A 15,239-nucleotide genomic window follows, 5' to 3' on the forward strand; every position below is an offset into this window, starting at 1 on the left:
AAGAAGGGCCACTGTGGCTGGAGTGAGGTAAGCAAAGGAGAGAATGGGGTTATATAAGGTCAGAAGAGGGCAGGGCAACCCCACAGAGTAGTAGTTCTCATCCCGATGAATGGAGTGGGACCCAGGTAGTGCTAATGACAGCCAGGGCTGAGACCCATGCTCCAGAGCCTGGTAGACCAGGGCAAGGCATATACATCGTTGTCCAGCTTTTTTGTTTGTTTGTGGGCTTCCCAGAGCCCTTAACAAGCTAATGGACATTGTGACTCTCCAAGGAGAAGATGAAGTGCTAAGCATTTCCCAAACTAAGCCACCCATGGAGCCACTTCCAGGAGGATCCTGTGGAGCTAGGGTTCCTTGGAACCCATTTTGGGAATCTATGGGCCAATTCATAGGGCATGTTAAGGGGAGAAATGGCTAGAATGAAGGTTGGAGAGACCGCCATGAAAGGTGTGCTGAAGAGTTCAGACTTTATCCTGCAGCAGTACAGTCATGCTATGCTGTTTTAATTTGTTCTTAATTTGTCTATTTGTAGAGATTTTAATTATACAAAAGAGATATTGTCAATGTCTTCAATGCCTCAATTTCCCAGTTAATAACATCTCTCAGAGAGCCACCCCACCTCACTCCCTTTAATCCATTGTGACCATGAGCTATAATTCATTTACTCCAGTCCCTACCAACCACCTTTCTGCCATCTCCAGATTTTTCTGCGTTTACAAATAATGGTGTAATAAGCCTCCCCAAACAACACTAATGAACTCATCTACAAAACAGAAACAGACTCTCAGGTATAGTAAACAATTTTATAGTTACCGGGGGGTCGGGGGAAGCGGGGGAAAGGGATAAATTTGGAAGTTTGAGATTTGCAAAGTTTAACCACTATGTATAAAAATAGATTTAAAAAAAACAAATTTCTTCTGTATAGCACAGGGAACTATATTCAGTATCTTGTAATAATTTTTAATGAAAAATTATATAAAAATGAATATATGTGTATGCACATGCATGACTAAGACATTATGCTGTAATCAGAAATTGACACATTGTAATTGATTAATCAATCTAAACAAACAAACCAACCAACCTCCCTGAACATACAGCCTGGTGAATTTTACAAATATATCCTTAGGGGAAATTTTAGCCATGGGATTACGGTGAAAGAGTAAATCCATTTTTTGCTTTGATAGCTCTTGCCAAATGTTCTTTCAAAGTGAAATGAAATTATGTCTCTGCTTTGAAATATTCTAATCTCTCCCACAAAAGATGGTGGAGGGGAGAGAGAAGGAATAGGGATGGCAGCATGTTGACAATTATTGAAACTGAGTGATGGGCAGATGGGAGCTGGTTTTCCCATTCTCCCTACTTTTGGGTGTATTTGAAATTGCCCACAGTTGAATAAAAAAAGTCACAGGCGGGCCCTGCTTCCTGTACCAGTCACGGACCTTTACCTCCAATGTTCCAGAAAAGTTCTACAAATTTTCATTCCCACCAACCATGGATGAGACTAACTTTCCCCCACGTTCACCAACACCGGGTCCCATCAAGCTGCTCTTCTCCAGTCTTCGTCTTTTTGACAGTTGAAAAATTCCTCTTTGTTGTTTCAGTCTCCCTTTCTTTAATCATGAGTGAAACTGAGCTGCTTTCCCTAAATATTTTGGTCCCTTCTTGGTTTTTTTTTGAACCAGTTGTTCCTACTTCTTCACCTTTTATTTCTGTGGGGTCTTGTCCTTCTTGACTGTGTGAGCTTTTTTTGGTAAACGTGGGAAGGCCTTTCCCACATGGGTTGCAAATGTGTCTTCACTGTGTTGGTCACTGGACTTCTAATTTTGTTTATCGTGTTTTTTTTCCCCAAACAGACGATTTCCCTTAGGTCACATTCGCTGATTTTTTCTTTCATGCGTCTGGGCAACAGGTAGTTGGAAGAAGGGCTCATTTTGGTGGCGAAGTGAAAACTGGAAGGGGGCCAAGGGTCAGCCCCGGGGCTGATGGGGTGGCCTGAGAGAGAGATGATGAGGGCGAGGATGGGACACAATGGCTAACAGGGAGGTGGGCCTGAGTGGGGGAGGCAGCAGGATGACTCTGCATTTTCAGGGTTGAGCAGGTGGGCGGGTAATGATGCCACTGACTGGGTGGGAGAAGCCAGAGAGAAAAGCAGGCTTCATAGGAAGATTACAGTTCCACTCAGTGTGTTCATACCTACTTCCTGTCTCCTCCGCTAGACTCAGGCAGAGACCCCGCCTCCTTCTCTCTGTCCCCAGGGTCCGACAGAGCACATGGAGCTTGATCTGCAGAAATGAATGAATACATGAATGACCTGAGTTCCAGGTGCCTCTGCCTGGATGGAGGCATCAGGGGGTGGAAGGAGGCATTCACAACAGAAGGGATTTTCTCCTCCACAATCACCCACTGCCACCACCAAGGGACTGATGGACTTGCCACCTTCTCTGAGCCAGCCGGACCTGGCTGTATCCGCCAACCGGCTTGTCACTGTTTGTGGCAGAAGACAGATGGTTGCATTTGATTCTGAGAACTCCAGAATCCATGGGCTTGGTGGATGTGGCCGCTGGGGAAGCCAGCTGGGGACCAGGCCAGGAAGTCCTCCCCCTAGAGGCCAGCGAGGGAAGCAGGGAGCCAGTGAGATCACCAGGGAGACTAGAGGCAGAGCCCTGGGACTAGCACCCTGGGGAACGTTCTAGAAAAGCTGGCTGGCTGCAAGGAGGACTTCCAGGGCAGGTTAAGAGGGCCAGTCACGTTCCTAGGGGTGATTTTCAAGGTCACCACCTGGAGACGGTAGGTTCAAACACTGACCAGACAGCATCTAACCATGGAGCAGGGGAAAGGGAGAAAGAGGACACTGTGGCGCTCCCACCTCACGTGGTCGTCTCTCCTCACTCTGCTCGGTAGCCCCTAAGGGAGAAGCCAGAATGCTCCTACCCGGACTGCAAGCCCCGGAGCTTTCCAAGAATAATCTGATTCCGGTTGAACCTCGGGCTCTGAGTGCGGACTGGAGCCTCAAATCTGTAGCGAGCGCGCCCTCTGCTGACCGATGTGGGTTGCGCTCCTCTGCCCGTAGTCCCGGGAGTTGCCACCTACGGCTGCCAGGGTTTAGGAGGAGCGGGCAGGGGACTGAAAATACCTTCCACCTGCGCTTCACCAGCCTCTCCAGGGGTCTACCTCCTCCTCACCATCTTCAGTTCCTCTCCTAGGCCCGTGACCCCCCTAGCACCAGCGGCCCAGTATAGGTCATTGTGTCCATTCTAGGCCAATGGACTCGAAATTCTTTGTTGAAGCTGGCCTGTCCATTGTATTATGCTTCTCCTTTCCCCGTTCTCCATCTCAAAAGACAAAACAAAACAAAACAATACCCTGCCTGCCTCTGACACAAAGCCCGCCCCCCGGCCCCCTTTAGGCCGTTCTATTAAACGGCTCATGTCAAAGTCAAACTTCCTACTTGACTCCTCCAGCCCTGAGTGTGAGAGTCCCTGGGGCAGGAAGCTGTCCCTTCCATGGGGACCACCACTTTCCTGCCTCCAGCTCCCTGGGGACAGCAGCTACCGTTGGCTGGCTCCTGCTGGAGCGCCCCACATAGAGTGCGGCACCCGTTCCGTTCACAATAGATGAACCGGATCTACGTGCAGTTTTGTGAGTGCCTGGTGTGCGCATCTGTGTCCAGGCGTGCCCTGCGCTTGCGTGCACAGCCAGTGCGTGCACCTCTGCGGGGTCTGCAGGGTGGCCTGGCCGGGGCTCCTACCCAGGCGGCGGCGGCGCGGAGCTGGAGGAAATTGGCGTCCCGCGCCCCCAGGGGGCAGCACTGAGCCGCTCCGGCCCCGCCACCAACTTGACCCGGAGAAGAGGCCTGTGTCTCGCCGGCTGCGGAGCCCACGAGGCCCGGTGAGAAGTGCTTCAGCTCTGCAAACACAGCAAGGAAATAACCGAAAATCCACACTGCAGGTGGAGGTGATATGGGACGGGGTGCTGTCAATGTTTCTAAAATCGGGTGGTGGGTTCATAGGTGTTTGTCTTAATCCTTAAATCCTACCCTATTTCGTAGATATTATTTTGACTCTATTTGGCAGTACTTTTTTCCTTTTTAATAAAGATTGGCCTCTGAGCTGTCTCTAGAACAGGGAAGGACCACTCGCCCCTCTGACTTAACTCTCCCGGGGGCAAAACTGAGCCCCGCAGCTCCCAGGGTCCCCCGTCTCCTGGGAGGGTTCCCTGGGGTTGACCTCCGCCCTGGGGGAGGGGAGGGCCAGGCTCCTCCCGCCGCCCGGGGTCCCCTGGACAAGCCGCATCTTTACACACAGCTCAGACTCACACGCCGACACAAATATTCACACGCACATAGTCACACGCTCACTGACCCCTACAGCCTGACATAGGCACACACACATTTACACACTCACACACGTTCACGCTGTCCCACTCACCCAACTTCACACCACAGGCTCACACACTCACACTCATCCGTAGACACAGACCGGAGCCTCACCCTCACACACTTAGGCACAGCTTTCCCAGTCACACTCACACACACACCCCTAGACTTACACATTCATCACGGTGCGCACTCACAGACCCACACACACTCACACAAGGTACAGACACATCCACAGACCCCCACACTCACATCTACAGTCAGCTCACACACATTCACACAGACGCGCGCGTCACACACCCTCACACCCACAAACCCATGCACACTCGTATTCACACTCACGCATGTGTACAGACCAGCACAGCCTCACCACTGATTCACACACTCACAGACTCACACACTATTGCACACCCACAGGCACACTTGTGCACACATTCATATTTGGGCACACTAACACAATCTCTCACTGTCATACTTTACACACCCACTCGCACAAAGCAGCCATTGCCACTCCCACTAGCCGGTCAACCTTGAATCCTCACTGCAGGGGGGGGGGGGTGCGGAGCAGGAGTTGGGGGAGGAGGAGCTTGCAACCACCTTGATCTCAAGAGATTTCTGGAATCTTCCCAGGAGGCCCCAGTCCCAAGCCTGAGGGATGTTTCTTCTCAGAGCAGAGGAAGCAGAAGCGGGGCCAAGATCACGTGACAGCCTTGGCCGGCCCGCAGGCCTCAGAGGACAGCCCCAAGCTTCCCACACCATGAGCCAGTTCAGGCTCTCACCCCGTGACCAGGGTCTGGGGACTAGAGAGGGGACACACATGACAGCAGGCCCTGATCTTGGGGAGCTCTGTCTCCAGGGGACACAGCGGACATCACAGGCTGGCTGAACAGGTGGGGCTGTGGAAGCACCTAAGAGGGGCCCCCAATGCAGCCCAAGAGGCAGTACAGCTGGGGAAGGGTTCTGACCTGTACACCCAGGGCCACAGGTAGACACTGGCCTTCCTAGTGGGTAACTGGCACCTGCAAAGGCCCGGAGGCACCAGGGCCTGGCACCCTCAGGGAATAGTGAGACCCAGATGGGGCGAGTTGGCTGGGAAGGTAGAGATGGGATCCAGCCCCGCAGAGGCTGGCAGGGGCCCACAGCAGAAGGGCTTGTATGTCCTGCTAAGGAGTGTGGCCTCCTTCTTGAAGGCCACAAGGTACCCTGATCAATCGTGCAGGACAAGTGAGGACAGAGCCGCTCTGAAGAGGCAGACAATGTCCAGAAGCTCCAGGAGTGGTAGGTGCCCTTAGTCTCCATTCCAGGAGGAGAGCTGGCCCAGGAACCCCATCCACAAGAGTTCAGGGAACCACCCACAAGAGAGCCATGCGTTTCTCTAACTCATCAGAACACGTCCCCCACGAGTAACAGAGGGTCTGTCTGTGAAAAGGGCCAGAAACAAATGTACAAACTAAGAACCCAGGAATCTCCAGGAAAAGTTACCAGCTTCTCCCAAACAGTCTGGCCTTAGCAAAGTGGGTAGTGGGGGAGCACGGGAGGGACCAGAAGCCGGGAGGCCAGCAGAGCAGAGCTGGGGACCGCATAAGGAGGGCACGGAGTCCTGGCTCCCCAGCTAGAGGACCTACATTCCTGCCTGAGGGAGGGTGGGGCTGCTCCAGCCCACACGTTCCAGCTGCCACCACACCCTTCCAGCCTGTTCTCACCTGTTCCCACGATTTCCCAGGCTGCCCTGGGCCCAGTTCTCAGGGCCAACTCCCAGAATCCTTCAGGATTCAGAATCTAACTAGAGAGATGCTGGTCTGAATGTCCAGAGGTCCACCTCCACTGGACAACTGCCTTCCCACAACACACACATATGTGCGTGCGTGCATGTGCGTGCGCACACACACAAACACACTGAACCATCCTTAGCCTCAGGACACCAGGACACAGAGTGGGGCTTTTAGGGGCTGAAGCACTTCCTTCCAAGCCAACAGTACCACCACCCAGGACAAAGTGCTACCCTCTTGGGACAGAGGTGGAGGGAAGGCAGCTGAAGTCTCTAGGAACAGGGGCACCCAGAACGCCAGCCCTAAGGCTCAGCCAAAGGATGCCAGGGAGGGGGGACCTGACAGGTGCTCGGTGATGGGCTAGCTGGAGCGAGGGTTCTGCTTACCTGCTTCCCCGTCCCCTGGCCTAGGCCCCCGGACTACCTGGAGCTCAGCCCACTGCCCCTCCAGGTGCACGGCTGACATCTCAGCTAAGCCCTGTCTTCGTCCCACAGCTCTGGTGTCACCTTTCTTGACCTTCCAGGCAGGACAGAATTCCCACACCCACCCTGGGCCCAGGGCCAGAGCCTGTCTGTTCCCACCGAGGCCTGGGAAGTGGTTTCTGCAGCCCAAGCTATCCTGGGCCTGCCCAGGAAATAGCCCAGCTCTGCCTGCTGCAGGGGCAGGACGGAGGGGACCGGCCCAGGCCCCCAGGATGAGCTCAGAACTGCTGGGGCCGCAGAACTGTGACTTGGGGAGGCAAGGGGCACACAGCAGCCGTTTGCTGGAGTGATTGAAATGCTTGCTTTACCAGAGACCCTCAGAGGAAGCAGGGGAACCGTGGATGAGGTCCCCAAATCCCAAACTTGAGGTTACCTCCCCCTCCCCACCCCCAGCCAGGAGCCTGGCCTGACCTGCAGATGCTGACGGGGAAGCTGCAGAGCTTGGGTGGAGGGGGCCCGGGTGAGCAAGGGACAGGGTCCCAGCGCAGCCCATCTAGGTCTCCGTCTCAAGGTCACAGTCCACTCACCAGGAGCCCAGGGGCCTTGGCAGAGTAGGGCGCTCTGTCCTCCTTTCACAGGAGAGGAAACTGAGGCCCAGAGAGAGGAGGCAGATTGTGGGCAGCATCTCACAAGGGAGCGGTGGGGACTGACCTTGACCTACCCCCCCGCAGATCCCTCCCAGCCACAACGCCAACGCAGAGCGCCTGCCAGGGGTGTGGAGCCCCCCTGGGCACAGGGCTGCACTCAGGGCCTCTGCCCCAGCACCCCACCAGGCACCCAGAGCTCCCAGCTGGTGAGGACAGAGGCCTCCCTGTGAGACTGGAGGCAACACACGGCATGTGCCAGCTGCTGCTTCCTGGCCTTTGAGGGGCCCTCGCCAGCCCCCAGCTCTCAGAACATGCTTCAGTCTTCCACCAGCATTTGCTGAGCTATGACCAAGACCAAGGCCCAAACCACCGATCATTGTAAGCCTCAGCCTCCAGCTTTCCAGGTGCAGAGGTAGAAGGGGGGCACGAAGAAGGGGTGAGCAGTGGGCACCCCCACTGCCCAGGCCATGGCAGGAGCTGGGGCTTCAGCAAGCTGCCCCCACCACCCCACCCCAGCCTGTGCCCCACCCAGCAGGGACTTGCAAGGCAAGCAGTTCTCATGCCCTGTTCTAGGCGGCTGCCAGACGCCTTCCTTACAAGGCCTTGGCCCTGAGCTGGCTCCGGGGCAGGTGGGGGCCTGGGCAGGGCACAGAACACCTGGCTTGGCCAAGCCCAGACGCACCCTGCTTGGGAGGAATGTGGACACCGCCCGGGCTGGCCCTGGGAAAGCTGCCACCCCCCTGGCTCCCTGACTCAGCCTGGGTGGGCCAGCGGCCAGAAAGATGCAGCCTCAGCAGGATGGAGTCTCTTTGGCCCCACCCAGGGGATTGAAGCGGTGGGGTACTGGGGGACAGGGCCTGAGAGAGGGGCTGAGAGCAAGGATGGCACCCATGGGGCCTCAGGACTTGAGGGACAGCAGGGATGCTGTCGGACTTGCCCATCCCTGCACTGCTCAGGGTCTGCCCACACCAGATTCCTGCAAACGTCAGGAGCGCTGGGTGCTCTAAACACAGTGGTCGGGCCCGTGGGACCTGAGCCTCTAGCATGGGCATCTCGCAGCTCTGAGCCTCAGTTTCCTCATCCATAAAGTGGGGCCAGTGATGGTTCCTCCCTATGGAGCCGGGCCGGGTGGGAGTCACTTCTGCTTAACCTGCAAGCATTTGACAAGCAGTGGCAAACAAATCACAGCTTTGACCGGACCTGGTAACTTGGGGAAGGATCTACCAGCTCTGGGAAGGGGCCCCCACTCAGGGAGGAGAAGCAGAAAGACCCTCAGGGCCATCACCCCCTAAGTCACAAAAGTATTTGCCAGGGAGGCCTGGTGAGCCCCGTCCGTGCTCCAGAGCTGAGTGATCTCATCTGTCTTCTGTCTTTGTCACCCAATATGGATGCTCCCAAGTCCCATGGCAGGGGCTGGGTCTCCCCTCTGACTGGGAACTCTCAAGGGCTGGGGCCATGTTTCTCCCTGACGGGGGGCTCCCCAGGGACTGAGACCCCATCTGCCTTTATCTCTCCATAATCCCGAGCCCTGGGCCAGAGAAACCAGAAGGAAGCCAGTGAAGGCCAGAAAAACTGTCCTTCCCCTCCCGCGTGCCACCCCTGCTTTCCCAGGCCCTGATCCCCTCTGCGCACCCCCCAGCCAGCCCCTAGACATGGTGCTGGAGCTGCCTCAGTGACCCCTGCCCCAGCCTGGGGACTGGTGACCTTTCCATCCCTCCCCTGCCCGGAAGGAGGCTCTGCTGTCCCCAGCCAGGACAGAAGGGCTATCTCACCCCCTGCCTCCCCTGAACCCTTCCCACAGCCCAGCTGGCCCAGGAGGGCTTTCCTCCTCGGACCCACACTTCTCCCCTGTGATCCAGGCATAGTCCCTCTCACCTGGCCTGTCTCCTAAGACTACAGGGCTGGGAGCAGAGTCTGGGGTTGGGGCCACTCCATCCAGTGTTGCTGGGACAACAGCCCTGGCTCCCCTGAGCTTGAGAAGGGAGGGAAGGGTCTCTGGGCCCAGGGGCCCTGCTGCACATTGCCCCCCACCCACCCACCCACCTCCCCCTCCATCCCTAGCCCCGCTTTTCCCAGGCCAGCACAAAGGCCCAAGTTGGGGTGCGGCCTTGGCAGGACAAACAGTCTCTATTGTTGGGTGTTGTGCCCTGGTTACCAAGGAGGGAGGCTGGGGGCTGGCTCCCTGCCATGTTTGGGCCCTGGGCTGAACGCGTGGGTGGGGAGGGAAGGCAGAGGATTTGGGGTGTGGAGCTTACTTCCCGCTCCCAGGGCCTGCGGGCAGGGAGGGCCCGCTGGGACTCGCAGCACCCTGGGCCGATTCAGACTTGCTTCCACCCTCCCTTTCTGCTGGTTCAGGGACATGCCGGGCCAGGGGAAGCCAGCTCGGGGCAGGGCGGGCTCCCCTGCTGCTCAGATGGGGGCGGAGGCCCCAGCACAGCAGGCACTGCAATGCCCCGACCCTCAGGACTGACTTTGTACCATCCAGGACTCAGGCCACCTGGGAGAGGGTCCCAGGACTCCAGGTCAAGTCACCACCCCTCTTTGGACCTCAGTTTCCCCATCCGTATAGTGTCAGGAGCCAGCCTGGGTGGTCCCCGAGAAACTGCCCTAGTTCTGTTCCCCGCCATGAGCTGGGCCATCTTGAGCCAAGAGTGGGAGGAGCGGGGCTGGGGATCGTGGCCAGCTGGGGGTCCCCAGCTGTGAGGATTCCTTCTACATCACCGCCAGCCACTGCCTGGCCCGGGGCTGGCACCCACGAGTGCAAACTGATGGCTGAGGGCAGGAGCCCAGGGCTGTGGCCAGGAATGGTGTTAGAGGGAAGGGGCCTCCCTGCCTGCTGGCCTGAAGGTGGGGGCTCCTCTTCTTCCCTCTCCCAGCAATGGCCAACAACAGCCAGAAGAATCCCAGCCCGACCTCCAGTGACTCCTCACCAGCTCTCTGTCTCCTCAGCCCCCTTCCTTTCAGACAAAAGCCAGCCTTCCATCATTAGAACACGGGTTGAATACTGACTGTGTGCCTGGCTCTGCGCTGGAGGCTGGGGAGGCAGCACTGAGGCCCCATCAGCTGATGCAGGAGACACTAGCAGCAGCTGGTACAGATAGGGCAGGGCAGGCCTGGGCCGGGGGCGGCGGGCTGAGGCTAGGGAAGGAGAGGAACGGACTTGAGGATGTAGACAGGCAGCAGTGCCAGGAAGAACATGATGAGAGTGGCATTTGGGGGTGGGGGGTGGAGGTGACGCCAAGAGACCAGCAGGCAAGTGGGGAGCTGTTCTCCAAGGGCCTTGTGACCAGGCTGAGACAGTGGGAATAGGAGTCATTGCAGGGGGAGGGGAAGGACCTAGCCCCAGGAGGGAGGGACCCATCTCCCCACAAGCAGACACCGTCTCTGGGCCCTGACCGAGGTTCTGGAAACCCCCTGGAAATCCAGGGACCTGGGTTTCTGCTTTGGATAAACACATGAGCTAATGCCCATCCAATCCAGACCTGCTCTCCAAAGCTTTAAGTTGGCAAAACAGAGAGAAAAGAGGCTTGTTCATGCAAGTGCGCCAGCCGCTGGGTCACTGGGCCTCTGGTGGGGTGAAGGCAGGGTGTGCACCGGGCTGACCTGGCTGGAGACAGAGGGTCCTGGGCAGAGTTGGTAGAGGGGAAGGGCGGGCAGTGACTACACACAAATGCCCACAGGGCTAGGCCGCTAGTGTAGACATCACTGGGTTGGTGGCGGGTGCTGAGCCCAGGGAATGGAGGCCCCCAGAAGCAGCTGCCCCAGTTTGCTGCCAGCTCACATGGGGATCCCAGAGAAGCCAGACCTCCTCCTGCTCACTCAGGAAGCTGGAACTCCAGATTGATGGAGAGGCCTCCCAATCTTTTAAACATAGAAACTGATTCCAAAATAACACCATGGGCAGGCTAAACAGATCATGGACGTGAGAGCGCCTCGGAGCTCCAGGGGCCTGAGGGACAATCAAACCCAATGGCCCCCTCAAGGAAGAAGTCCAGTGAGGCCCAGAGGGGAAACAGGCCTGCAGATGGGATTAAGTTGGGCCAAAACCTGGGCCCCTGACTCTCCCATGCTCGCCCTGGCGCCTCCACCCACCTCTCAGGGGAACCCTGGGAAAAGCAGCGCAGACCTCCCCCCATCACGTGCCACCACCATGCAGACCCCCACCCGGCTGAGGGTGAAGGGGTACATGACCCCTCACCCACCATCCCCCACAGCAGGCCTTTCTTTGTGCTCCCTACTTCCCGGTCCCAAGGTCTCCCCTGCTCGTCTGACCCCCACAGCCACCAGAATTGTTCTCCCACTCTACAGAAAAGGGAAACCGAGGCCGGAGAGGCCAGGCCACTGCCCAGAGTTCCTCTCAGACAAGTTCCAGACAGTAAGGAGGGGATCTGTGCCTGCCACCAGGTCCATGGGGAAGCCCTGACTTGCAGGGCCAGGAGAGCCAGGGTGAGTCAGCCACAGGCCCGGCAGGTTCAGAGCAGCCCGAGCACAGGGCCAAGTCCACAGAGGCCAGGCCTGGAGTCTGAGGTGGAGGCTCAGCAGGGGCCCAGGCACCCTTAGGGTTGGGGGTAGACACACAAGGCAGGAGGAGGTGCTGACCCCGGCTAGAGGGAGCAGCAGGGAGAGGCCAGGATGTCGGCAGTCCCCCACATCCACGCCCACCAAGGATCCCCGAGAACCACTTCTCTCTCTTCTAGCACTTTCTGCTGTCCCATCCCTAAGCCCAACTCTAACCCCGAGCCGCAGCCAGCTGTTTCCGTGCTGGCCTTCTTGAGGGGCAGTAGTAAGAAGAAACACCCCGCTATGGTGTCCGGTGCCCCAGGGCCTCAGGGGCCACCCCAGGGATGTTGAGGAGTCACAGTCATGCTGAGATGTCCAGCACCTGCTCGGGGCCGGGTCCCAGGCCGGGAGACACGGGTGAACGGGACGTGCACCTGCCCTCAGGGAGTCACAGCCATGGGGGGAGGAGGACAAGGGAAAACTAAAATCCCACGGAGCAGCCGGGACCTTCTCAGCTGCGAAGGGCAGGCACTGGGGAGAGACGCGCCCCAGTGGTGGAATGTGCGTACGTAGGGCTCTTCTCCCTGTTCAAGCCGGTCTTTCTTCAACTTTGTACGTGTACACCGGAGAATGCACGGACAATCCCTGTGCAGCTCGGGGAATTTTCACAAAGCGAAACCAGCACCTGTATAATCAGCACCCAGATCACAAAGCAATTTGAGGCTTCCCAGAGCCCCCTACCCCATGCCCCCTTCCAGGTACTAACCCCCTGCCGCCCCAAGGGTAACCATCACGTCTAACAGACTCACAAGACCTGCTTTTGTGCTTTATATAACTGGATTCACATAATACAGCTCTTTTTATGTCTTCTTGCTCCACATTACGTCTGCATGGTTCTCTCTCTGCTGTAGAGAACACTGTTGTGTGAACAGACATGTGTAGGACTGTGACAGGGACACGGGGAAGGGCACTCTGGGCGGGGGACTTCGGAGGTGAAGGCAGGAAGGGGAGAAAACAGACCAGCCCCCAGCCTTACTCCCACAGCAAGTGTCCAGAGCTTGGAGGACCTCACAGGCGCCCCTCCTGTCAGAGCTTAATTCCAGACATGCTTCCAGGATGGGCATCAGCCAGGAGCCAGGCCTGAGTCTGCAGCCCAAGGCCTCCTCAACAACCCTGCCCTCTGTCCATCTACCTTCCCAGAATCCAGCCTGTTCCACCCCATGAAATTTGCAAGAGGAGGAAAGGCACGAGAGAGTCATGCTAATTATATGCAACTGATATGCAAATGAACTGGGGTCCATATGTCAACTTGGGCCATTGTGAGCAGAGAACCAGACCTCCAAGTGGATAGACCACTCCCTGCCACTGACTCAGTCCTCCCGCTAGCTCCTGGGATAAACAGCCCCCACCCCCAAACCTTCACCCTGACGCTCAGGCCTCCTACTCTCCCTTTCACTCACTAATTCAACTTTGAGTCACAGAGGACTGCAGGATGAGGAGGCCATAAGGTGGGTACAGCTCCTGCCTTCCAGGAGCTAACAGTCTACCTGGGAAGGGGACACAAACACAGCCACCACTCCCCAGTAAGAGCCGCAGGTGGCCTAAAGAATGGATGAGGTAGTCAGACAAGAGGAAGGGTGCAAGTGCAAAGGCCCAGCTGTGAGTATGCCCAGTGAGTTGCTGAAAGGATGTCTGAGAGGCAGGAATGCAGAGGGTGACCAGAAGAGGGGGTGTCCGGTGCCCCAGAGCCTCAGGGGCCACCCCAGGGATGTTGAGGAGTCACGGTCGAAGCTGGAGGGAGGAGCCTGAGCAGAGCCTCTAATACTGGTTGCCAGTGAACAGGCAGCCCCTGCAAGGTCTGGGAAGAGGCAGGGCACTGCCCATCCTCGGGACTCACCTATTCCATGACTGGGAAGCTCTGACTGCTAGAAAGTTCTTCCTTCTGGGATAAATCAGCCACCTGTAAAATTCTCCGGCCCACAGGCTCCTGTCCTGCCTCAGGGCATTCACAGGTGGAGTGGCCTCCCTGCCTCCAGGACAGCCTCTCACCCCTTTCACAGCAACATTGGCTCTTACCTGGGCAGGTGGGAGGGTGCTTTGGAACCAGGCTCCAGGTGCAAACCCCAGCTCATTCCCTTAATGGCTGTGTGGCCTTGGACCCTTTACCTAACCTCTCTGAACCTCGATTCTCTCCTCTGTGAAGAGGCATAACCCTGTTCACCTCAGAGTGGGTGCGCTTGAGAGGGATGGTGGTGGGAAACACTCAACCCCTCCTTGGTGCTCTGGGCTGACCTGTCAGTGAGCTGTGGGTGGAGGTCATCAGGGCACTCTCCTTGTTTGCCACTTCACTCCCAGTGCCTTGACTGACACCTGGTGAGTGTTCAATAGCATTAGCGGAATGAATGAATGAATGATCACTGTGCTGATTACAGGCAAACTCAGAACTGCCACTCGGGACATAAGCCAACACAGTTACAAATGGTCACAATACCCACGGCTCCCCAGTTTAGCCAGGGCTACCCTCGTCCCCATCTCATCCCGAGTGAATGTGCAGAAGCGCACAGTTTAGGAAGACGAATCCACTTGGTTAAGAAGCTCGAGGAAACCAGAGACTGAGCCCTTCGTGCTCGCGGCGCCCTCTTCTGGGCAGACACGCCGCCGCCGCCTCCAGCCAGCGCGCGGCGGGAGGATTTCAGAGGGTACAAGCAGTCCCTACCCCCGCCCCGCCTCGGCCTCTCCGCTAACCTGGCGAACTCCGCCAGGAAGAAAGGCTCAATATGGGGGTGGTCCTGCCTCTTCCCTACACAACCCCTCCCCCAGAGAAGCCTCTGGGGTCCCCTACCCTCCACAAACATCTGTGTCTTTCCTTTCCCCTCTATCCTGCTCCTTACGCAAACGCATTTCAGACATCCCTAAATCCCCACCATCCCGCCCCGCTCTCTCAGCTGGCCTCAAGTTAGAATCATCAAATGCTCTGGGCCACACAGAATCCTAGAAAGGGAGATATTTGTGGTGAACGTCAGACCGTTAGTTCAACCATCATTTCGCCTTGGGGAAAATTGGGGCAGGGAGACTGGAAGAGTACAGAAATAGGAGTCTTTGTGGGCATTTGCCGCGAGCTGGACTCTGCGATCGGCCCTTTCCCAGTACACAGACACTTGCCCAAGGCCACAGCGCAGAACCAGGACCCAAACCTGCCACTCTCTGCCCAGTGTTCCCTCCATCCATCCTACCAGGGTCTCCCTTGGAAAGGGACCTTAAGAGGGGGCGGTACGAGAAACAAGCACACACCAATTTAGGCCGCCAGCTAGTGCCCTCACCACAGATCTAACGCCCCCAACCCTAGAGAGAGAACTCTCCTCCACACACCTCGAGGGGAGCGGGGTATGTATTCGGGCTTTGGATGCTGGGAACGTGGGAGGAACAGGCGGTGCGAGGCGGGGGGCGGGGAGGGAGGCGGGCCTCACCCTTGCTGAAGCCTGGTCTGTGCTCCCATCTTGTGGCCACAGCAGGAACTGTGCCT

Source organism: Camelus dromedarius, chromosome 16, assembly GCF_036321535.1.
Source record: "Camelus dromedarius isolate mCamDro1 chromosome 16, mCamDro1.pat, whole genome shotgun sequence".
Lineage (NCBI taxonomy): Eukaryota > Metazoa > Chordata > Mammalia > Artiodactyla > Camelidae > Camelus > Camelus dromedarius.